The sequence below is a fragment of the Scyliorhinus canicula genome, chromosome 6 (genome assembly GCF_902713615.1).
Source record: "Scyliorhinus canicula chromosome 6, sScyCan1.1, whole genome shotgun sequence".
Classification (NCBI taxonomy): Eukaryota; Metazoa; Chordata; class Chondrichthyes; order Carcharhiniformes; family Scyliorhinidae; genus Scyliorhinus; species Scyliorhinus canicula.
Window position 1 is genome coordinate 100,789,167 of NC_052151.1, and position 25,294 is coordinate 100,814,460.

Below are 25,294 nucleotides of genomic sequence, written 5' to 3' on the forward strand. Positions count from 1 at the left end.
AGGGTGGCGTGTCTCTTGAGTCGCATGGCCCTCCCGCAATTCTCCCTCCCGGCGTGGGGAGTGGAGAATTGCGCCCTATATTCTAGGAGGGCCGAGTACATTTAATTGTCGCATTAGAATGTCAGTTGTGAATACTCAAGGGGCGCGATCCTCCGCTGCTCACGACGGGTCGGAGAATAGCGGGAGGGCCTTCCTGACAATTTTCACGGCCTCCCGCTATTCTCCCCCCCCCCCCCCCCCTCCGGCCGCCCCCCGACACAAATCGCTGCTCGCCGTTTTTTGTGGCGAACAGCGATTCTCCGCAGGCCGATGGGCCGAATACCGCGGAGTTTACGTCCGTTTTCACGGTCGCGATCACACCTGCTTTCAGCGTTCGTGAAAACGGCCGCAAAGTGCCCATCCCAGACAAGCATGGCACCGATTGGCACGGCCGCACCACGGCCGTGCCAAGGGTGGCATGGGCCTGCGATCGGTGGCCACCGATCGGAGGCAGCGGGTCCGATACCTGCGCACTATTTGTTCTTCCGCCGCCCCGCAGGGTCAGTCCGCGGGGCGGCTGAGGGGCATGATGACCCGCGCATGCGCGGGTTTGACGCGTCTGCGTGATGACGTCATCCGCGCATGCGCGGGATGGAGCTGTCCAACCCACGCATGCGCGGCTGACGTCATCGTGCGCGTCAGCCGGCGTGACGCTTGGCGCCCGGACTTAGCGACGGTCGCTAAGCCTGCGATGCCGTGCTTCACGGGGCCCCGCTGCTAGCCCCGCCCGGGGGGGGGAGAATCGGGTCCCGGGAGGGGGCGCGGAGGCTGCTGTGAAACACGGCCAGTTTCACGGCAGCCTTTACGACTCGCCGCATTTGCGGAGAATCGCGCCCAAGAAGTCCGGTAGTAATAGCTTCGTTGAGAATTTGGAAACAGTTTCGCCAGCACTTCGGGTTGGGGACAGGGTCAAGGGAAATGTCTATTCGGGGGAACCATAGATTTGAGCCAGGGAAATGGGATGGAAATTTTCAGAGATGGGAGGAGAAAGGAATTAGGACACTAAATGATTTGTTTCCTGGGGGTCGGTTTGCAGGATTGAAGGAGCTGGGAGCAAAGTATGGGCTGAAGCAGGGAGAAATATTTAGATACATGTAGGTTCGAGACTTTGCCAGAAAGGAGATACAGAGCTTGCCGGTAGAGTTGGCCTCCACATTGCTGGAGGAGATGCTGACGACAGAGGGACACGAGAAGGGGGTAGTGTTGGCGGTTTACAGGGCTATTTTGGAAGAGGACAAGATACCGCTGGAAGGGATCAAGGCAAAGTGGGAGGAAGAGTTGGGGGAGGGTATGGAGGAGGGGTTCTGGTGTGAGGTGCTTCGGAGGGTGTACCTTGTACGTGAGGTTGGGTCTGATACAGCTGAAGGTGGTATATAGAGCACACCTCACAAGGGCGAGGATGAGCCGGCTCTTTGAGGGGATAGAAGATGTGCGTGAATATTGCGGGGGACGGACGGGACCCGCTCATGTATTTTGGTCCTGTCCAAAGCTGGAGGATTACTGGAAGTAGGCTTTTAGTGTAATCTCCAAAGTGGTGCATGTGAAACTGGACCCTGGCCCCCGGGTGGCCATATTCAGCGTGTCATATCAGCTGGGGTTGGAAACAGGTGCGGAACAGATGTTGTCGCCTTCGCCTCGTTGATCGGCTGAAGGTGGATCCTGTTGGGATGGAGATCAACCTCTCCGCCCTGTGCCCTGGTGTGGTGGGGGGGACCTGCTGGAATTCTTGACTCTTGAAAAGGTCAAATGTGAACTGAGGGGAAGGAAGGAGGGGTTCTACAATTCATGGGCGTTATTCATTATGCAATTTCTAGAATTGAATAACATCGAACATCAGTTGAGGGGGGTGTTGGGAGAGTTGGGGGGAGGGAGACTGTATGTGTTGATGGTGACTATGGGTGATTCCTGATTCCTTATTGTTATTTGTTTATGTTAACATGCGGGCTAATGTTTGAGAGTTGGTGGGAGGATGGGATCATTGTTATTGATATGGGGATTGACGTTGCATTCGTTACTGATTATTGTTTATTATTGGGTGTAAATTTGGTAGAAAATGTGAAAAAGGAGAATAAAAATATTTTTGAATAAAAGAGAATGTCAGTTGTGGTTCAGTTGATAGCATATACACCACGGAATCACAAGGTTTGAGGTTCAAGTCCATTTACGGGCTTGAGTATAAAATGTTGCAGGCTTTTAGATGTGACATTATATTGAACTCTCATCTGCCTCATCAGGTGGATCCAAAAAAACCCCACTGCATTATTTCAAAGAAAATTTAGGAAGTTATCCTTGGAACAGTAAAGACATATTCCCTCAAAAAGGAAAGGTAGGGCAAACAAATCCGGATAAAAATTAAGATATAGACGAAAAAGTGTGTTTATGACAAATGTCAGGGAGAAACTACAACTGCGAACCAGGCTAAATATAGAAGGTTCAGAGTGGAGGTGAAGAAACAAATTAGAGATACATAGAGTGAGTATGAAAAGAGACTGGCAGCCAACATAAAAGGGAATCCTACTTGTGACAATAATAAAGATGATTATTATTAGTATTTGTTACAGGTCATTTTATCTTTGTTGGTGTAGAAACTTCTAGAAACAATGGGCGGGATTTTCCGACCCACGCCGGGTCGGAGAATTGTCGGGAGGCGGCATGAATCCCGCCCCACTGCTCCAACGCCCGCTGCCAAATTCTCCGGCACCGGTTTTGCGGCGGGGGTGGGGTTCACTCCAGTCGGGGAGCGTTGGCAATGGCCTCCCCCCCCCCCCCCCCCCCACTCCCCCGGCGATTCTCCGGTCCCCAATGGGCCGAGCGGCCAACCATTTCCGGCCAGTCCCACTGGCGTGGATTAGACCAGGTCTGTGCCGGCGGAACCTGGCTCTGAGGGCGGCCTGCAGAATCCTCGGGGGGGGGGTGCAGGGGGGTCCGGTCCCAGGGGGGCCCCCACTGTGGCCTGGCCCTCGATCGGGGGACAACAATCTGCGGGTGGGCCTGTGTCGTGGGGGCACTCTTTCCCTCCGCGCCGGCCTGAGTAAAGCTCCACAATGGCCGGCACGGGGAAGAAACCCCCTGCGCATACGCAGGAATCACAGCAGCGAATCTGGGAACACGCTGACACTCCAGCGCATGCACCCACTCGCGCCAATCACTCCAGCGCCGGCTTAGCCCCCGAAGGTGCGGAGGATTCCGCACCTTCCGGGCGGCCCGACGCCGGAGTGGTTCACGGCACTCTTTGGTGTCGGTACAGCCCGCCCGCCGGATACCAGAAAACTCAGCCATTAATTCTGGACAAATAGTCATGTGGGTTAATTAAGGAAAGCAGCATGGATTTCCTAAGGGAAAATCATGTTTAACTAACTTGCTGGAATTTTTTTGATGAGGTAACAGAGAGGGTCAGTCAATGAGGGTAATGCTGTTCATGTGGTATACATGGACTTCCAAAAGGCATTTGATACAGTGCTGCACAACAAAATTGTAAGCCAAGTTCATGGAATAGGTCTACTTCTGACAGTAAAGATTATTATAAAAGGGATAGGAGCAATGTGGATACAGAATTGGCTGAACATTGGTTAATAAATCGGACTCTCTTAAGGTTTGTGGTGGAGTTCCTCAGGGGTCCTGTTGGGGACATAGAACCTTGTTGTACAGGACACAATTTCAAAGTTTGCAGATGATTAAAAAGCTTGAAAGCATTGTGAAATGTGAGGAGGGTAGTGGAGAACTTCAAAACACAATAGACAAGCTGGTGGAATAGGCGGACAGTTGGAAGATTAAGTTTAATGCAGAGAAATGTGGAGTGGAGTGATTCATTTTGGTAGACAGAATGTGGAGAGACAATATAAAATAAAGGGTACAATTCTAAAAGGTGTGCCAGAGTGGAGGGGCCTGGGTGTGCATTTGTGCATCAATCATTGAAGGTTACAGGACAGGTGGAGAGAGCAGTTATTAAAGCATATCCTGGACTTTATTAATAGGGGCAAAAAGTACAAGAGCAAGGGGGTTATGTTGAACTTGTATAAGACACTAGTTCCATCTCAGCTGGAGTATTATGTCCAGTTCTGGGAACTGCACTTTGGGAAGGATGTGAAGGCATTAGAGAGCGTGCAGAAAAGGTTCACAAGAATGGTCCCTGAAATGAGAAACTTCAGTAAGGAAGAAAGATTGGAGAAGTTAGGACAGTTTGATGGAGTGATTCAGAATAATGAGGGGTCTGCACCGATAGACAGGGAGAAACTTTTCCCATTCATGAAAGAATTGAGAACAAGAGGGCACATGTTTAAAGTCATTTGCAAAAGAAACAATAGTGAGATGACGAGTGGTTAGGGTTTGGAATGCATGCCTGGGAGTGTGGTGGAGGCAGGTTCAATTGAAATGTTCAAAAGGGAAGTGGACTGTTGTCTGAAAGGAAGAATGTGCAGGGCTACAGCGAGAAAGCAGGAAAATGGCACTAAATGAATTGCTTTCTCAGGGAGCTGGTGCAGACACAATGTGTAGAAAGGCCTTCTTCTGTGCTGTAAAAGTTCTAGGATTCTGTGGTGTCCTCACAAAAAACAAGTTATCTTTTTTTATATAAATTTAGAGTACCCAATTATTTTTTTCCAATTAAGGGGCAATTTAGCATAGCCAATCCACCTATGCTGCACATCTTTTGAGTTGTGGGGACGAAACCCACGCAAACACGGGGAGAATGTGCAAAATCCACATGGACAGTGACCCAAAGCCGGGATCGAACCTGGGGCCTCGGCACTAACCACTATGCCAAAACAACTTATCTTTAACGCATTGTTTTGTGTGACCTTGCTGAGTGCACCTTACAATTATAACAGGGACTAAACTTTAAAAAGTACATCAATGGCTGTAAAGCACTTTGAGATGTCCGGTAGACATGAAAAGCACTATATAAATGTAACTTTTTCCTTTCTTTGCCTTATTGATGTGCAGCAGCTGCTGTGACACACTGCCAACTTGAACACTGGCAGCAAACCAACATTGCATAACCTCCATCTGAGCTTCCACTGCAACACTCAGATGATGGGTGACTTCTGCTTTTGCTGCAAAAGAAGCTGAGATATCGGCCATCATGTCTGGGGATTCACAAGTGTCCATATAGAGTTGGCCATGACTTCCACGCTGGAGAGGATGGGCTCCATGTGCCGACAAAATTGCCAAACTCTTCCATGCTCTGGAACATTGCTTGCCAACTTTCTGCAAGCCTGCAAATGCACTAGGAATGTCAATATACATACCCATTAGCTGCTTCTGTAACCTGACCCATTGAAGTTCTCATCTGAGTCCTCTGCAGCAAAACTCCTCTGTGACCTTGACAAGCTGGCACCTGTAGTACCCATGCCCTTGACTTCAGGCCACTTGTGCCCAGTATCTCACAATGTGCAGACACCTCCACTAAGCTACCCTCTAAATTACCTGCAGTGTGAGTAGCTAAACTGTGGCTCCAAATGCGAAATTGATTGTCAATTTGTTTTCATCATCCATGATCATCATCCTGCTCTTCTATCTGTTGCTTTTCCCCCACATCTGGCCAGTCTGCAGTTCTTGAGTGCAGTATGGCAAAGCTTAGTGGGAAAATGGGGTGAAATTCAAGGTGCATGTTTATACCACCTACAAACTCTAAATCAGAAGAAAGTGTGTGATCAGGGCTAAACAGGATGTGAGAAATGAAAATGAAAATCACTTATTGTCACAAGTAGGCTTCAAATGAAAAGCCCCTAGTCACCACATTCCGGCGCCTGTTCGAGGAGGCTGCTACGGGAATTGAACCGTGCTGCTGGCCTGCCTTGGTCTGCTTCCAAAGCCAGCGATTTAGCCCTGTGCTAAACAGAGAAGAAGGATTATCTATCATTTCAGCCATGCCTCAGCAAAGGCAGTTCCAATAATTTTTTTAAAAATTTAGAATACCCAATTATTATTTTTTTCCAATTAAGGGGCAATTTAGCGTGGCCAATCCATCTAACCTGCACATCTTTTTGGGTTGTGGGGGTGAAACCCACGCAGACACGGGGAGAATGTGCAAACTCCACACAGTGACCCGGGGCCGGGATTCGAATGTGGGTCCTCAGCGCCGTAGTCCCAGTGCTAGCCACTGCGCCACCATGCTACCCTTGCAGCTCCAATAATAACACGCACCAGGGGAGTCAAGGCATATAGTTGAACCTGAGATCCTCCGATTAGCTTCTGTTACCTTCAATTTGTTCTTACATAATTTTGCAAGAGGGGGAAGTATGCTAGTAATCTGTTTGGATGCTGTGGTTGTAATTGGGGTATATGCGAACAAATCTTTGAAGAGGATGGTGCGGCCTGAGAAAGTGGTTAATAAAGCATGTGGCCTCGGCTTTATAAAGGGAGATATAGAATATAAAGGAAGGAAGTTAAAATTAATCTTTTGAAAACACTGGCTCAACCTCAACTTAAGTATTGCGTCCAATTCTAGGGACCACACTTTAGGAAGGATGTGAAACAGTGGGGGGCAATCTGCAGTCGAGGGGCCACATCTGGGTTCGGAGTGTGGCCCACAAGACATTTTGTTGATTGTTGTCCACGTGCAGGGCTTTCACATTCCACATTTCCATCCGCGTCATTTGCTTCCTACCAGCATGACTGAAGTGATATGAACCTAAAACAAGTGAAGTGAGGTGCATGCTGTTTGCACACATTCACTGTGTGGGGCCGTGTGCCCCCTGTGTCTAAAGTGCGAAATAAGTTTTGCTTTTACTGTTTGAAGTTGATGACAGTTCTATTAATACATAAATGATGAAGCATTTTCTATAACTCATTATGTAATATTCAATGTCTATTAAATGTATTTAATCTTATTCATGGGGCCATGGTTAGTGGACAAGCCTGATTTCAATCTTGCAGCCCACTGAGATGAAGGAGGGTCACATGTGGCCCACCCACTAGCCTAAGTTGTCCATCACTGATGTGGAGGCTTTAAAGAGAATGCAGAAAAGATTGACGAGAATGATTGCAGAGACTTCAATCACATGGATAGATTGATGAAGCTGGGATTGCCCTCCTTAGAGAAAAGAAGGCTGAGAGGAGATAGAGGTATTCAAAATTGTGAGGGTCTGGATAGAGTAATTTGGGAGAAACTGTTCCTATTGGCAGACGTGTCACAAACAAAAAGGCACCAATTTAAGGCAATTGGCAAACAAAGCAATGGTGACATGAGGAAAAGCTGCCAATGCAGCAAGTGGTTAGGAGCAGTAATGCATTGCCTGAGAGTGTGATGGTGGTAGATTCAAATGTGGCTTTCAACATAAATTGGATAGGCACACGAAGGGAAAAAAATTGCAGGAACTAGAGAGGCAGGGCATTAGTTGAGTTACTCTTGTCTGGCAGATAAAATGGGCCAAATGGCTTTCTACAATGCTGCAACTATTTGTTTCATGGTGCACTTGCTGGCAGTGTATGCAAACTGTGAGATTTGAATGCGAGGCTTTCAGAAACCCTCAGCGTGCGACAGTAAGGTAAAACTATGAATGTAGGTATGTTGCAATTGATAGAGATTGTTGGTAGGTGTGAGATGGGGGTGAGATGCATTGAGCAGTTGCTGAGTCTAGTGATACAGTCGTAAGGATTTGACTTTTGATGATCCATTCACTGACATTGACCATTCATATGACACCATTGAACTTCCTGCGGAACTGTATCCAGGTCCTCGGGGCTAACCTTCTGGAATTGACTACCACAGCTATCCATTTCCTTCCGAGAGTTTTTAAAATAAATTTAGTGTACCCAATTCATTTTGTTCCAATTAAGGGGCAATTTAGCATAGCCAATCCACCTACCTTGCACATCTTTGGGTTGTGGGGGCGAAACCCATGCAAACACGGGGAAAATGTGAAAACTCCACACGGACAGTGACCCAGAGCCAGGATCGAACCTGGGATCTTGGCACTGTGATGCAACGGGGCTAACCACTGCGCCTCCTTCTGAGAGTTTGTGTAGGTGGTCTCGTCTCCCTGTGAATAAAGCATGTGTCTCCTCATCTGCACCTCAGAATCCACTGAATCCCACGATATGCTATACTTCTGGCTTTCCTCATAAGAATCAGTTGTGTCTCAGCTCTGTTTCTCTCTTCAGATGCTGCCAGACCTGTTCAGTTTGTCCAACATTTCAGTTTTTAGATTTCCAACATCTGCAGTATTTTGCTTTCTTTTTAGCTTAAAGTGGTACTAGCCTCTCACAATCTTTGGCTGCCTGTGGAGGCCAGCACCCACTTATCTGCACGGTTAGCGCAAGCTGCACATGGTAATCCTATTAGTTATAAAGCATCGTAAAGTTGGGTTTCTGCCTGCATCAAAAGCAACAAGCCCAATTATATCCTGCATTTTGGTCCTCATGCCTATTATCGGGCTATTGAATTTTGTCCCCTTTGAATCTGAACTGACTATGAACCCTCTGACCCTTGAGCGAATCGTGAAACTCTGATCTTAGAATGGGACTATGAATGCTCTGGGTCTGGAGTGAGAATTCAACTTTCAAAATTCTACCACTGAACTAAAGTACACAAGGAGCAGCAAAATGACAAGAAGCCAATTTTATTGCAAGGTCTGATTTACAAGAATATTGAGCATTAATTTATAAAACCAAACAAGGCCTAAAGCACCACAAAACCTAAACTTCAGAGGAAAACTTTCATGTTTATTTTACCGCCAAGGAACCCTAATCACTGTACTTTTAGGTCAAGGTGACTGAAACACAAAATGGGGCCACTTTCTGAATAATTCATTAAATACACTATAAAACAAACCTTATTCCATAAAAAAGAACGACTTGTAAAGGCAGCTTTATATTTGTGCTATAAAAAATAAGTTTACACAAAACCTTTATGCTACAAACAAGATATGCAAATTACCCTATTTCCTTTATCCTGTATCACCGGATGGCAGCAGTCAAACATGCTCCGAAATGTAGATTAGTTGGCATTCGTAAGATTGCAAAGAATAACACAGGTTGGAGCCTTGTTCAAGGGTGTAACGCATTGCAACAACAAAAGTAGGAACAAATTAGATCAGAAAGAAGGATAAGTGCTTCCGACCATATCAGACTACAAATAGTTATCACGTGTTGTGCATTGTGCCATGGCAAAATGGCTAAGCAGCATAGGCAACTTTCACTGTTTACAGAGTTCTTGTCAGTAATCTGGCCGCTGTCCAATGTAAAAGCATCAGCAGGCCAGTTGCAGGCAGCCACACAGCTTAGTGAAACTCACTGAGCCACAACCTGCACAATATATTTTGCAGGAAAATAACTTTAAATCAGAGAACGCGAAGGTGGACATTTTGATATATGGTTGGGACTACAGGAAATGTATTTAAAATTCGAAAAACCTCATTAAATGTAAGGTATTTAACAATCTCTATCTGCTTCCTTTGCCCAAGTTAATTTGGCACAGGAATCCTAACCAACGCTGCAGTGGTCAGCCTTTCATCAAAAAAATCAGGACAGCCACAAAATAGGGGACCAGAGTTAAATTTCATCACTCCCTGTCAGGCAGGGAGGAAATGGCCGTGTGAGGGAACCATGGTTCACAAAAGAGGTTGAATGTCTTGTCAAGAGGAAAAAGGAAGCGTATGTAAGAATGAGGGTTACAAGGTAGCAAGGAATGAGCTAATAAAAGGGCTTAGCAGAGCTAGGAGGGGGCATGAGAAGTCCTTGGCGGGTCGGATCAAGGAAAACCCCAAGGCTTTTTACTCTTATGTGAGAAATAAAAGAATGACCAGGGTGAGGTTAGTGCAGGTCAAGGACAGTAGTAGGAACTTGTGCATGAAGTCAGAAGAAATAGGAGAGGTGTTGGATGAAACTTTTCTTCAGTGTTCACCAAGGAGAGGGGCCATGTTTTTGAGGATGAGAGTGTGATACAGGCGGGTAGGCTGGAGGAGGTAGATGTTCTGAGGAAGGATGTAGTAGCAATTTTGAAAAACCTGAGGGTCGACAAGTCCCCTGGGCCAGATGGGATATATCCAAGGATTCTTTGGGCGGCAAGGGATGAGATTGCAGAGCCTTTGGCTTTGATCTTTGGGTCCTCACTGTCCACGGGGATAGTGCCAGAGGACTGGAGAGTGGTGAATGTTGTTCCTCTGTTCAAGAAAGGGAATAGGAATGACCCTGGTAATTATAGGCCAGTTAGTCTTACTTCGGTGGTCGGTAAGTTAATGGAAAAGGTCCTGAAGGATAGGATTTATGACCATTTGGAAAGATGCAGCTTAATTCGGGATAGTCAACACGGATTCATGAAGGGTAAGTCTTGCCTCACAAATTTGATTTAATTCTTTGAGGAGGTAACTAAGTGTGTAGATGAAGGTAGAGCAGTTGATGTCGTATACATGGATTTTAGTAAGGCGTTTGATAAGGTTCCCCATGGTCGGCTTATGAAGAAAGTAAGGAGGTGTGGGATAGAGGGAAATTTGGCCAATTGGATAAGTAACTGGCTATCACATCGAAGACAGAGGGTGGTGCTGGATGGAAAATGTTCAGACTGGAGACCAGTTACCAGGGGTGTCCACAGGGATCAGTGCTGGGTCCTCTGCTATTTGTGATTTTTATCAATGACTTGGAGGAGGGGGCTGAAGGGTGGGTCAGTAAATTTGCTGATGACACCAAGATTGGTGGAGTAGTGGATGAGGTGGAGGGCTGTTGCAGGCTGCAAAGAGACATTGATAGGATGCAGAGCTGGGCCGAAAAATGGCAGATGGAGTTTAACCCTGATCAGTGCGAGGTGATTCATTTTGGTAGAAAAAAGTTGAATGCGGATTACAGGGTCAACGGCAGGGGTCTGAGGAATGTGGGGGAACAAAGAGACCTTGGGGTTCATGTCCACAGATCTCTGAAGGTTGCCACTCAAGTGGATAGAGCCGCGAAGAAGGCCTATAGTGTGTTGCCGTTTATTAACAGGGGGCTTGGGTTTAAGAGCTGCGGGGTTATGCTGCAACTATACATGACCCTGGTGAGACCACATTTGGAGTATTGTGTGCAGTTCTGGTCACCTCACTACAGGAAGGATGTGGAAGCATTGGAAAGGGTGCAAAGAAGATTTACCAGGATGCTGCCTGGTTTGCAGGATAGGTCTTATGAGGAAAGGTTGAGGGAGCTAGGGCTTTTCTCTTTGGAGCGGAGGAGGATGAGAGGCGACTTCATAGAAGTTTATAAGATGATGAGGGGGATAGATAGAGTGGACGTTCAGAGACTATTTCCTCGGGTGGATGTAGTTGTTACAAGGGGGCATAACTATAAGGTTCAGGCTGGGAGATATAGGAGGGATGTCCGAGGTAGAGTCTTTACTCAGAGAGTGGTTAGGGTGTGGAATGGACTGCCTGCTGTGATAGTGGAGTCGGACACTTTAGGAACTTTCAAGCGGTTATTCGATAGGAACATGGAGCACACCAGAATGACAGGGAGTGGGATAGCTTGATCTTGGTTTCAGACAATGTTCAGCACAACATCGAGGGCCGAAGGGCCTGTTCTGTGCTGTACTGTTCTATGTTCTATGTACATCAAGATAAACTTATTAAATAGATTTATGAATAGATTGGAGGAAGATAAACTATTTTGGATAGAAGAATGCTAAAATGAAGATCTGGAATATATGTCATGGCATTAGCATTTACTGGTTATGTAAAAATGTTGACAGGAGGTGGGAAAATCCACCTTTTCTCTTTATCTCAAAGACGAAATGTTTTCAATACGCGGTGCCCTTTCTTACTTGTTTGACGTACAGCTCCTCGTCGTCCCAGAGACGAGATATTGGGCTGGATTCTCCACAGCTCCACCCCGAAATCGCATTTGACATGGGGGCTGAGAATCCGATTTCGCACCAAAATCGGGCCTGCGCCAGTCTGGCGATTCTCCGGGCCCCGAAAATCGCGTGTTCGCGTAGTACTCCACGGGACTGGGGGGGCCATTGTCAGAGGCCCTCCCAGCGATACTCCGCTCCCGACTGGCCGAATTCCCGACGGCTTTGAACTAACATGCTATGGCAAGTCGGGACTCTCTCATGGCAATTGCAGACTCATTCTGCGACCACCCTGCTAGAGGGCAGGGGGATCAGGCACAGGGGGGAGGCTTTATGGACAGCCGGGGGAGAGATCGGACCGGACGGATCCTCGGGCGCGTGGCTGATCAGGGGGGCCGATAACATCCGGATGCCTCCGCGATCCGAGTCCGCCATGGCACTCAGTGCGACCGCTGGAGGCCGCCGCCATGTGCATGCGCAGACTCAAAACTGGAAACATTTATCCCCAGCCAAAGCTGCGTGAAGCACTCCGGGTCCCTGCAAGCTCCCTGCAGGTAAGTGAATCGGCTTGTATTATTTTGAGGAAACTCGGGAGTGCAATGCCAGTGCTTTTACACCTGTATTGGGACATAGCGCCATTTTGGGAGAATCCAGCCCATTGTTTTTACAGTCGTTGGATCAGTATTTTTGTCAGTTGTTTGGGATGGATTTATATGAGCCACTTCTTAAATTATTGACTTGTTTTGCGAAATATGGGGCTGGATTTAATGCCCACCCCTCACACCCTATTGTCTCCAAAATATTCCAGCTCCCCACCCACCCTCTCTTTGGAATTCTTTTCTCCTCTTGGAGTTGGAGCCCAGGATCAGTCGTGGTCCTATTGAATGGTTGAGCAGGCCCAACAGCCCGTATGGTTCAATCCTGTTCCTATCTCTTGCATTTTTGTGCTTGGCCTCTCACTGAGTCCTGCCATCTTGGCACCCGGCTAGATCCCCAAACTCATACCTAAATACTGGTCCAATGACACGCAACTCTGTCCCAACTTTGTGTATGGTGTCACAGTGGTTAGCACTGCTGCCTCACAGCACCAGGGACCCGGGTTTGATTCCGACCTTGGGTGACTGTGTGGAGTTTGCACGTCCTCCCCGTGTCTGTGTGGATTTCCTCCAGGTGCTCTGGTTTCTTCTCACAGTCCAGAGATGGGCCAATTGATCATTAAATGGCTGAAGGGAGTCAGTATTCCCCTTAATGGACTCCCCATCCCCCGACATTTTGGCCGGGGGTAGCAGCAGAGAATACGGCACTTTGTTTAAAGCAGCCCATGGGCTTTCTAGATCTAAATACAGATGGTACACCATTTTGAATGCTGAGTATGGAGGTGTTCTCCAAGACAATTCCATGTAACATTTGCCCATGTCTTCAGGATATTATTATCTTCTTATTATACTGATTGCTGCTTTCCTGGTTGCTTCCCCTGTTATGGCATGTTTCTTTGTCCAAAGTTCAAATGATAAAGTATAAATGTATTTTTTTAAAAAAGAGCTTCCTGATTGGGTGCAATTGGCAGATATTGCATTCACAATTACTCTGGATTGTTGAGTTGAATTTTGCTCAAGTTTGCACTCAAACCTGTTTGCATGTCAACAAACAAAAGCTCTCCATGAACCAGAGCAATTGGGCTGTATGTTAGAATGTAATTTTTTCATCTTCTTTCCTGCACTGAAAAATATTCCTTGATATATTTAAGATTGGTAACCTGGTGCAGTTTTATGAATATAGCCGGATCTGGATTTATCACAAAAAAATAGAATTTTTTATGACTGTGCTAATCCAGCATCTGTGAGTAACGAGGATCAGGGTTTTTCGTTCCCGTCGAACTTCCCGGCCAAAATCAATGGACTTTTGGCTGCTCTCCAAATGTTCCTGTCCCACCCACATTGATTCCTGCCACGGGCAAAACCAGAAATCTCCAGCCCAAGTTTTACATAACTGAAAGGGATTTCAGAAGACTAGATGAAACCATTTATTAGTTTAATTGATATACAGCATTCAACTTCTTAATAAATTAAATACTCCGGTTTCCTCCCACAATCCAAAGATATGCAGGTTATTTTTCTTTTTTAAATTTAGAGTACCCAATCTACCTACCCTGCACATCTTTGGGTTGTGGGGGCGAAACCCACGCAAACAGGGGGAGAATGTGCAAACTCCACATGGACAGTGGCCGGGATCGAACCCGGGACCTCGGCGCAGTGCTAACCAGTGTGCCACCATGCTGCCCAAAGATATGTAGGTTAGGTGGATTGGCCATGCTAAATTGCCCTTTAATACCCCAAGGTTAGGCGGGGTTACGGGGATATGGCAGGGGAGTGGGCCTAGGTAGGGTGCTCTTTTGGAGGCTTGGTGCTGACTCGATGGGCCGAATAGCCTCCTTCTACACTATAGGGATTCTATGATAATTTGTCTGTGGCATCCCTTCTTGGCCCAATTCCTTCAGTGATCGAACAACCCAACTTTGTCAAGTTTTTCCTTCTAACTATGTCTTCTGACACTTAGAATCAGGTTTATGACCCGTTCACTGCACCATCTCCAAAGCTTGAAAGTTTCCTTCGTACCTTAGTAATCAGAACTCTGCATAACATTCAAAGTGACTGATAATATGATCGCAGGAAATCCTCCCCCCCCCCCCAAAATCAGGTATGGAGGCTTAAAACCCACAATAGTTCAAACCTTTGACAGTGCCTCAATGCAGCTGCTGAAGAAAGAGTGTCCGTACACAAGTTGTGCACTGTACACATTAGATAGTCACATATTATGCAAATTTGGTGGCTGCACCCTAACATGGCTGAAGTGCCTGAACAGTGCATGGCATCTGTTCCAACAGGCACTGAAGGGGAGGCCGTCATTAAGGTGAGGCCACCATTCACCTGGCAGCCCTAACACCAATACACGTTTACCCAGTGAATGATGTCCGGTGTGCTCCTTATTAGCTTGCATATTGTCCTCACCCATTCTAGTAATGCCTGTTGCACAACAGTCATCCAGTATACTTTCAAGCCTGCTGGCATCCAAAAGTAGATGTTTGGCACATCTTGACGTGTCCATAGCATTAACAATTTATGCAGATGCAATCATTTCATATTACCCGTCAAGGTGTGCCTCTTTTGTTCAGGCCACAGATCACATCTCCACAGTGCTGGCACTAATGTTGCAGTGCTCAGATTATATTATTAGCCTCAAGGTCCGGTTTGGCCAAAGCACCACACAGTTTAAGCATGACTTCCTACAACTTGTACTCTGCAATTTGCCTTTACACTTAGCGTTACATTTTTTTGGTTAAATGTTGCTCCACGTTGGTTGTACATGTCAAGAGTCAAATCTAATAAAACTGCAAAATAAAACCAGTTTCACCAATAATATTTTGTCATCAATCTTCCTATGTGTAATAATTCACATTTATTTATTACAATATTCTACTGTTTCACCTATCAACATATTTTTGTAACTCATGTTATAGGTCCTTGGCTGCCTCCGCAATTTTGATTGAGTTTGATACACTTGAACATTTGTTCAGTTTTCACAAAGTTTCCTGATTTAAGTAATTTTTATGAATTAAAAAATGAGTGGGGATTCAAAAACCTATCAGGGGCAAAGAAAGATTTTCATTAATTTAGTGGTTTTCATGACCTCAGGGCACCCCAAGCACGTCATAATCAGTGAAGTGCTTTTGGATTGTAGTCACTGCTGCAGTGAGCGCAATGTGGCAATTCCGACAAACAACAATGTGATGATGAGCAGATCATAGAATCATAGAATTTACAGGGCAGAAGGAGGCCATTTGGCCCATCGAGTCTACACCAGCCCTTGGAAAAAGCACCCTACTTAAACCCACGCCTCTGCCCTATCCCCGTAACCCCACCTAATCTTTTGGACACTAAGGGTAATTTAGCATAGCCAATCCACCAAACCTACACATCTGATCTGTTTTAGTGATGTTAGCTGAAGTATAAAAAAATATTGACCTGGACATTAGGAAAATCTCCTCTTCAAATAGTGACATAGAATCTTTTACATTCATCAGAGAGATTCCAAAGGGCAGAATTCCCTCTCCGATACAGCAATCAGCCTCGATGTTAAGCTGGGTCTCTGGAATGGAACTTCAAGGGCAGCATTGTGGAACAGTGGTTAGCACCGCTGCCTCGTGGCGCCGAGGACTCGGGTTCAATCCCGACCCGGGGTCACTGTCCGTGTGGAGTTTGCACATTCTCCCCATGTCTGCGTGGGTCTCACCCCCACAACCCGAAAGATGTGCAGGGTAGGTGAATTGGCCATGCTAAAATTGCCCCTTAATTGGAAAAAAAGAATTGGGTACTCTAAATTTATTTTTTTAAATAGAAAATAAATAAAGTAAAAAATTGAATAGAGCTTGAGCCCACAGTCTTCTATTTCTGAGGCAAGCATGCCGTCACCGAGCCACAGGTGATACCCATTGAACTCTTCCTTCCATCCACCACCATTGCTCCAATTAATATTAACTGCTGTACACCACATATACAAATTACTATCCAGCCCCCAGTTTAACTCACATTTCCACTGCTTTAAAATTAAATTGTGTTTTCCAGGGATAAACTGGTCAAAAGCTTTTTGGAGGTCTTTGTACATCAAATTTATAAAGCTTCAACAGTCCTTGCAGGATGCTGCTTCCTTGTATTTATCAAGGCAATTGGTAAATCAGGACACCCCCTCCCCCCACACACACATACTTTTGAATCCATGTTGGCTGTTATCTATTGGATTATTCTCTATAAGCAATCCTACAATTTAGCCCTCAAGATTGATTATATGGGCAGCACGGTGGTACAGTGGTTAGCACAGCTGCCTCATGCCTCGTGAGGCGCTGAGGTCCCGGATTTGATCCCTGCCCTGGGTCACTGTCCGTGTGGAGTTTGCACATTCACCTGTATCTGCGTGCGTCTACCCCCACAACACAAAGATGTGCAGGGTAGGTAGATTGGCCATGCTAAATTGCCCCTTAATTGGGGAAAAAATAATTGGGTACTCTAAATTTATTTAGAAAAGATTGCTTCTATTATTTAAATCTGTATTAATGTGATATTATTATATCTAAAGTTGGCTGGGTTTGCATTGTCACATTAAAATAAATAGTATTTTGGCCCATTTCAAATCTAGTCGACTTCGGTGTTTATTAATTCCTTCATTTTTTAAAATAAATTTACAGTACCCAATTCATTTTTTCCAATTAAGGGGCAATTTAGCGTGGCCAATCCACCTAAACTGCACATCTTTGTGGTGTGGGGGAATAACCCACACAAACACGGCGAGAATTTGCAAACTCCACACGGGCAGTGACCCTGGGTCGGGATCGAACCTGGAACCTCGGCACCATGAGGCTGCAGTGCTAACCACTGCGCCACTGTGCTGCCCTTTTTAAAAATAAATTTAGAGTATCTTTTTAAAATAAATTTAGAGTATCGTGCTGCCCTTTTTAATTCCTTCATAATGATCTGTCATCATCTCATAAATCATCTATTGTCTCTCACCCAAAAATATTGACAATCATTGAAAATCTCCTGATTAACCTCACAAAAGATTGTGTTGTATTTTCATCCAAATATAAGCATTAATTTATTAACTTTTTCAAGCATAGGGTGGAAATTGGATGGAAACAGTATCTACATTGGAACTGGGACACTGAAGATGCCTAACAAAAGGGCCCATAAATTTAGAAGTGGCACGAATGCCCCTGCAGTTTGGTCATCCTGCTGCTTAAATGACATGTTTTCCACCCAATTTACAACCAATCAACGGGCACAATGATTACCAATTCCTATCCCATAGGGTACAGTGGTCTTTTCATTCAGTTTATTTACTTCATAGATGCAAAATGAGAGACTGACCTCTGAATAAGATTCTACTTCCTAAGTTCAAAATGAGTAAGTTTCTCCAAAGCAGTTCGGATGTAACAAATTAGGGGATGGGGAGGTGGGGTAGCACCAAATTATCGTGATGGAAACGGTAGGAGGCAGCAGGAGGGTGCAGATAGCTCAGCGAGATGGGCAGATAGAAAACCAAGTGACAAAATGAAGGAGTGACCTGCATGCATTATTATTATTACAACAAAATGATTGGGGAATGTAAAGATGAAACAACTAAAGATTAATTCCCTCAGAAGGTGAGGGAAAGATCTCAGCTAGAAAAGTTCATGTAGAAGCTGAAGCTGATACTGGAAATTTTTGTGAGGAAAGAACAGAATGAACCACCTACCTTCTTTTCGGAGACTTTGCAACCACCTGTTCTACAGTTATTTATTTTATTTCTGGAAGGGGGCAGCATGTGGTGCAGTGGATAGCACTGGGACTGCAGTGCTAAGGACACAGGTTCGAATCCCGGCCCTGGGTCATTGCCCATGTGGAGTTTGCACATTCTCCCGGTATCTGCATGGGTTTCACCCCACAACCCAAAGATGGGCAGGTTAGGTGGATTGGCAATGCTAAATTGCCCCTTAATTGGAAAAGAAAAAAGTAATAATTGGGTACTCTAAATTTTTTTTAAAAATTATTTCTGGAAAATACTTTTTATTACAACTGAATTCATAATTTCAAGCTTTACAAATAGTAGAGTTTTGACAGCCAGCAGTTTTGGGGTGAAGGGTGGCACTGCACAATTTCATATAAATTATAACTTTTTAAATAAACCTAAGTGAATATGCAGCATTAGTTAGGAATCAAATCCATGGTGGTGCACAGGGCCAGGGTCCCAGGTTCGATTCCCTGCTAGGTCACTGTCTGTGTGGAGTCTACATGTTCTCCCCATGTCTGTGTGGGTTTCCTGCGGGTGCTATGGTTTTCTCCCATAGTCCAAAGACGTGCTTGTTAGGTGGATTGGGCATGCTTAATTGCCCTTAGTGTGCAAAAAGGTTTGGGGTTATGGGGATAGGGTGGAAGTGAGGGCTTAAGTAGGTCGGTGCAGATTTGATGGGCCGAATGGCCTCCTTCTGCAGTGTATGTTCTATGTTCTGGGTGGGGTTTGCACATTCTCCCTGTGTTTGCATGGGTTTCACCCCACAATCCAAAGATGTGCAGGTTAGGTGGATTGGCCACACTAAATTGCCCCTTAATTGGAAAAAATGAATTGGATACTCTAAATTTATAAAATATAAAATTAAAAAATAGTTAGGAATCAAATATATATAAACTTTGCTTAGGATTTCATGGTAACCAACTGCAAATTGCTTTACCAAAATTTTCTGTAATGACACAAACATTATCCTTTGATGTTGATATGGGATATGCCGAATTATACCTACTGCTGCCATTAAATACGGACCCAAAATGAATTATGTCACTTCCTAAATTGCCAGACTATTTTAAAATAATATATAAAATTCAACATGGTGTATCAAATAACTGATCTATTTTTGAAGATCTAGTTAGAAATTATGTTATTTAGGGCAGCATGGTGGCGCAGTGGGTTAGCTCCGCAGCCTCATGGCGCTGAGGTCCTAACATCAGCAAGTCTCAGTTTTTTCACAGTTCAGAGTTAACCAGGCAAAACAATAGGGTGACCTCCTGTGTTCCATGAATGAGGCCAAGGACAAAGTTATAAAGTAGATTTGTCATTGTTTAGTGATCAACTCTCAAATATCCTTTGCATACAGGGATAAGTAGGGTATTTTTGAGGGTGAAGTAGCTAAAATATTATGCTTGGTGATAAGAATTTGAAACTAAGTGTCAGACTCAGTAATCTAATACCAGAACCAGGCCACAGTATTCTGGGGTTGATGACTGACTAACCAACTTGGCACACTAATGGATCCTGAAGAGGTAGATATGTCACTGGAGCTCAGAATCATATTACTTGGTTGTGCATAGCCCCACAAAATAATCCCTAAATTGGATGGATCCAGCTAGACAAGCAGCAGGGAGTTCACGAGTGCTCCTTGCTGGTAGGTTGCACAGTGTGAACCAGTTGAATGGCGGCAGCAACTTTATGCACACTTTTGGGTCACTGGGCCTTGGGTGTGCCAATCTGGGGCCCCTGAAACTGCATGAGTGGGCTGTATCTCTCCAGGGATAGGGAGGCTCTTAAACAGGAGGAGGATTGTCATGCATATCTGTGCTCTAAAGAAACATAACTTTGTTCATACAAATTTTAAAGGCTGTGCAAAAATGCTGGCTAGTAGTGTAAGATTTAATATTAGCAAGGATCTGGCTGTCCAGTTTTCAAGCTTGTTAAACTTCAGTTAAACTGCATAGCCAAAGTAATCAGAGGCCAGTCAGTGGTTTCACACAGTTTGCAATAAACCAATACACCCTCAATCAATTGGAACTATAATACACATTCTGCAACATATATCACAAGAAAATTATGTTAAATCATGGAAAACTACAACTGCCCCATGAGACATTTTAATCAGTGTTATGTTGCCATCACTTCTAAGTGTCCTTACACATTTGATACTGGAAATGCCAAATTCAATCATCCTGAAAGCAGTAATTGTTATTTCAAAAGCACTTCTACAAAAGATGATGCATGACCACCGGACTAAATAGAAAATTAATTTTGCTTGTTAGAGTCATAGAATTTACAGTGCAGAAGGAGGTCATTCAGCTCATCGAGTCTGCATCAACCCTTGGAAAGAGCCCATGCCTCCACCTTATCACTGTAAGCCAGTAACCCCACCTAACCTTTTGGAGACTAAGGGGCATTGTCAATCCACCTAATCTGCACATCTTTAGTTTGTGGGAGGAAACCGGAGCACCCGGAAGAAACCCACCAAGACACGGGGTGAATGAGTAGACTCTGCACAGACAGTGAGCCGAGGCCAGAATTGAACTTGGGTCCCTGGAGCTGTGATGCAGCAGTGCTAACCACTGTGCCACCCACTTGTTATTGAATGTTCTAGAGAGAAATTCAGGAAAGAAGAAAAAACACCTAGAGGCAAAGTTATTCAAGGTACAAAAGTGGATAAGGGGTCCACGATGCAGAATTATCCTAAGATAAAAGCAAATTACTGCGGATTCTGGAATCTGAAACAAAAACAGAAAATACTGGACAATCGCAGCAAGTCTGACAGCATCTGTGGAGAGAGAAGGGAGCTAATGTTTTGAGTCTGGATGACTCGTTGTCAAAGCAGCATTATCCTGGGCAGCACGGTGGCACAGTGGGTTAGCCCTGCTGCCTCACAGCGGCGAGGTCCCAGGTTTGATCCCGGCTCTGGGTCACTGTCCGTGTGGAGTTTGCACATTCTCCCCGTGTCTGCATGGGTTTTGCCCCCCACAACCTAAAGATGTGCAGGGTAGGTGGATTGGCCACACTAAATTGTCCCTTAATTGGAAAAAAAAATGAGTTGGATACTCTAACTTTATAAATAAGAAGTGGCATTATCCTGTTGTCTCTAATGCTAACCTAAATATCTGTAATGAGCAACTAGTGCTAAGTGGCTGTTGAATGGCTGTGTGCCCAAGCAGGGGGCATAAACTCATGAGAGACTAGCACAAGTTCAAGACTGTCTGCATCTCTGAAAGGGGAGGGTCAATTTGACTGGAGCTGGAAGGAATTCTAAAAGTGATTTGAGCATGGCGTACTCATGGAGCATGACACAACATGGCAGTTTGCAAGTTCCAAGCATTTCCAAGGCTGCACTGGAGGCCTTAGTGTAGCAGGTGGAGAGGAGGAGGATGTGATCAATCAATAAGGAAACAAGAGGCCTTGCAGACAAATGTTATGGAGGAAGTGTGACCAGATATCCATAATAGTCAATCCAGTTTGAGTATCCTTTATCCATAAATCTGAAAACCGAACAGATCCAAAAACTGAATTTTTTCTTAACCTTTAGCACGGGAACTCCCTGACCAAAGCCAACATGATCCGGGCCAACACGAATCTTGCCCACCACACCCAACCTTTAGCACAGGAAGTCCCCAGCCCTCTCCTGCAGATAGTGCCACAGGTGGGAACTTATTATAGGCACCTTGTAGTTATTATTCTGTGATACATCTTATTTTTTTCTCTATTGTATAACTTAATACAATAGTTAGTCTCGGCTTAGGCCATTGTAATGTAAGTAGGCCTCAGCCTATTTGCTGTTTCCAAAAAAAGATGTGATCTGAAACATGATCAGCCTCGAGTATTTTGGCTACCAGATACTCGACCTGTACCAGGAGTCTAGTCCTGCGGATCTGGATACAGTGTGGCAATATAGGTAATTACCTCACAAGAGTGAATCTAATTTCAAAGTCATACCCTTACAACTCTCTGACTAGCCACACACATTTCTCATTGAATCATATCCCATCACTCACCAATGATCTCTTCCAATCAGAAATAATACTTAACATCTCTAGCCACACATCACCCTCACACATTTTGCATTGCTTCAAGCCACACTTCCACATGCCACAGTTTGCACATACTGCCAGCTATTCATCCATGACAGCCACATCAACCAAACCAATTGCACCATACACCCTCTTTCTTGCAGGACATGTTAGTACATAACTGAGGGCAATAGGATGTAATCTGTGGGGATCACCACAGAGGAGGCAGAGATAGCCATCACTGATGTGGTCTTCACTAACTGCAGGTCTGAAACTATTTAAATTGCTGGCATTAACATTCCCTGGTGGTCTAGTACCTAGGCTTTATTGCTTTCAGTACTGAGCATTGGATTTGAGTCCCAGTGAAGAAAGAGGGCAAGAGCAACCACTAGGCAAACTAGACCATTGCCTGAAGTGGAAACATTTGGAGTTGGGGTGTGGCAAAAACAAATTAATTAATTATTCATGAAACTACTGAAGTAAATAACGAGCATCAATGGGAACAAAAACTCTATATCTATTGATATACATGCACATGTACGGAATAACATAGACTTTTATGCATTTGCATTGTAGTCTTTCCCAAAATTTCACATTGAACATAGAACATAGAACAGTACAGCACAGAACAGGCCCTTCAGCCCTCGATGTTGTGCCGAGCCATGATCACCCTACTCAAACCCATGTATCCACCCTATACCCGTAACCCAACAACTCCCCCCCTTAACCTTACTATTAGGACACTACGGGCAATTTAGCATGGCCAATCCACCTAACCCTAACCCACCTAACCACCTAACATTATATTCCTCAGTCTGCTAATGTCATAGTTTTACAAATTTGTACATCTACATGACTATTCCAAAACTGTGAACAAGTAAATTACATCAAAGAACGTAATTTAACTGAGCCCACTCTAATGTAATGATTATCAATTGTGTAAATTGTGTATAGAATCATCTAGTGACTGTTACAGGAGCACATATTACATCTAATGTGAGCCACATTTCACATTATAATGTGCCTTTCTTCTGATGCAGATCCTGTGAAAAGTGCAGAACAATGAGAATGCACAATCCTTATCACAATGTATCCCTTTTTCACGTAAAATAACTCAGTAATTATAATAAATTCTATTCATAGTAATGCAGAATATTCATTTTCAAACATTAATTGTTGTAGGGTGGGAAAAGGGAGGTTCACCTCGTGTGCCTAATATTCTTGCACCAGCCATGAATAATAGCACCTTTTTTGGGGATGGGCAGTAAGTGGAGTTGTGGCAGATGATCAGTTATGTTTACATTGAATGAGAGAGTAGACCCCAGAGGCCGAATGGTGTAGTCCAGCTCGTATTTTTTATGTTCTCAGCCCAGCACCTAATCAACCTTCTTACATCCAATTTCTCCTTCATCACATAATCTCTTTTGATTTACATGATATAAGTGGGCATCTGATGCTTTCCTTTCATCCCAGCTGTGGGTTCAGTTGATACCATTTTTGCTTCGACATCACAAGGTTCTTGATTCAAGTCCCATGCAGGGACTTTGAGCCCACAAAATCAGGGCTGAAACTTCATTTGGTGCCGAGGGTCTACTGCACTGTTGGAGGCGCTGTCCTTCAGATGAGATGTTAAACTAAGGTCTGACCTGCCTGCTTGGGTGGATGTAAAAGATCCCATGACATGGTTTCAAAGAAAAGGGGAGTTATCTCTAGTGTCCTGACCAGTACTTCACTCAACATCACAAAAACAGGACATTATCACAAGTGGGAACTTGCAGTATGTAACGTTGGCTTCTGTGTTTTCAAAATGTCAACAATTACTGCATTTCAAAAATGCTTAATTAGCTGTAACGTACTTTGAGATGACCAATGGTCATGAAAAACACCAGATAAATGCGCATCTTTCCTTCTTATCATAAATTCTCATGAAGACAAACAATAAACTCCACCCCCATGAATATATCAGGAAGGAGACGCAGACTGCTGAGGAGGAGATATCAGGGAGCAGGCTGACAATGCCCGCTTTGTGAGTTCAGGAAAGGTCTTGGTCACAACCTACAAGATGAAGAGCATTGTACTTTTTGATGAAGAGCAGAGAATTCCTCTTGCCTGGCCAACATTCTTCCCTCAATAAACACAAAAGGAAAAAAAAATAACTTCCAAATTATGTCAATGCTCCTTTTGGCATCTACTGGGGCCATTTTCCATCAAAATATAATTTTTTCATGCATTTTTGAAAGTGAGACATTTTGTAAAGCAATGCGAAATATTTCAGATAAAATATATTTTCAAATATATTTCACAATATATTTCTACCTGCAGATCAATTCTGCTTGATACAAATGAAATTGGGCCACATGGACCACCATTCAGTGCTAGCTGGGAATGAAAACCCCATGGCCAAAGGTCAGCTGCTATTGGCTGAACAGCAGGAAAGCTGACTGAATATTTCTCTGCATACAACCACACAGATAGACACACACAACTGAGGCACAAACACACTCAACAACATATTACATTTATGTAACGCACACATTTTTTTTGCAACATATATTAACAGCACCTCAATTAACAGATCTGATAAACCCGGCACTAGATAAGAGTTTGAAACAATAATAATTGGAACCGTTCATCCGAGATTTTATTTTCGCTTGTCCACTTGTCACAATCGGTTAAAACAGAAACGCTGGCATTAGAATGTTGCACTTATTTCACGCTGATTTCATGGCCAAAAGTTGTTCACACCTAAATTATCCCATCAACTTACTGGATGAAGTCGGCCGCACTCCTAAAGCAGCTCACGGCCGGGGAGGTCGCTGACTGATTGATCTGGTGTTGACGAAACGGACAAATCTTTGGAAGAATAGGAGAGTGCAGCTTTAAGGAGACTGAGAAGTGAAGCATAAATACTTCAGCTTTAAATCCTAATTTTAAGCCTCTGACAGGAGATTTATGAAAGTGCTATATATTATTGTGAATGGCAGGAAAGCCTCTATTATTCCCTTACATTATATATGACACTGGGCAGTGTGGCGCCTGGAGACTGTCTGCTTTAAACTAACTTCCCATGATTTCCGAGTCACAGCCAGACTTGTCCTGAAAGGCAAATATTTCACTCCTGAGACATTCTACATTTCCTGATATAGGATGCACTTGCGTG

The 25,294-nt window shown here is 44.5% G+C and overlaps 1 long non-coding RNA gene across 1 annotated transcript in view; it reads right to left on the bottom strand.

Moving 5' to 3' along the window:
• Positions 1 to 24,986, bottom strand: part of LOC119967344 — a 131,323-nt gene extending 106,337 nt beyond the window's left edge. Inside the window, exon 1 of the long non-coding RNA XR_005460964.1 lies at positions 24,902 to 24,986. This is a non-coding gene — a long non-coding RNA (uncharacterized LOC119967344). The remainder of the gene's footprint in view (positions 1 to 24,901) is intronic.
• Between the last annotated feature and the right edge of the window lie 308 nt (positions 24,987 to 25,294).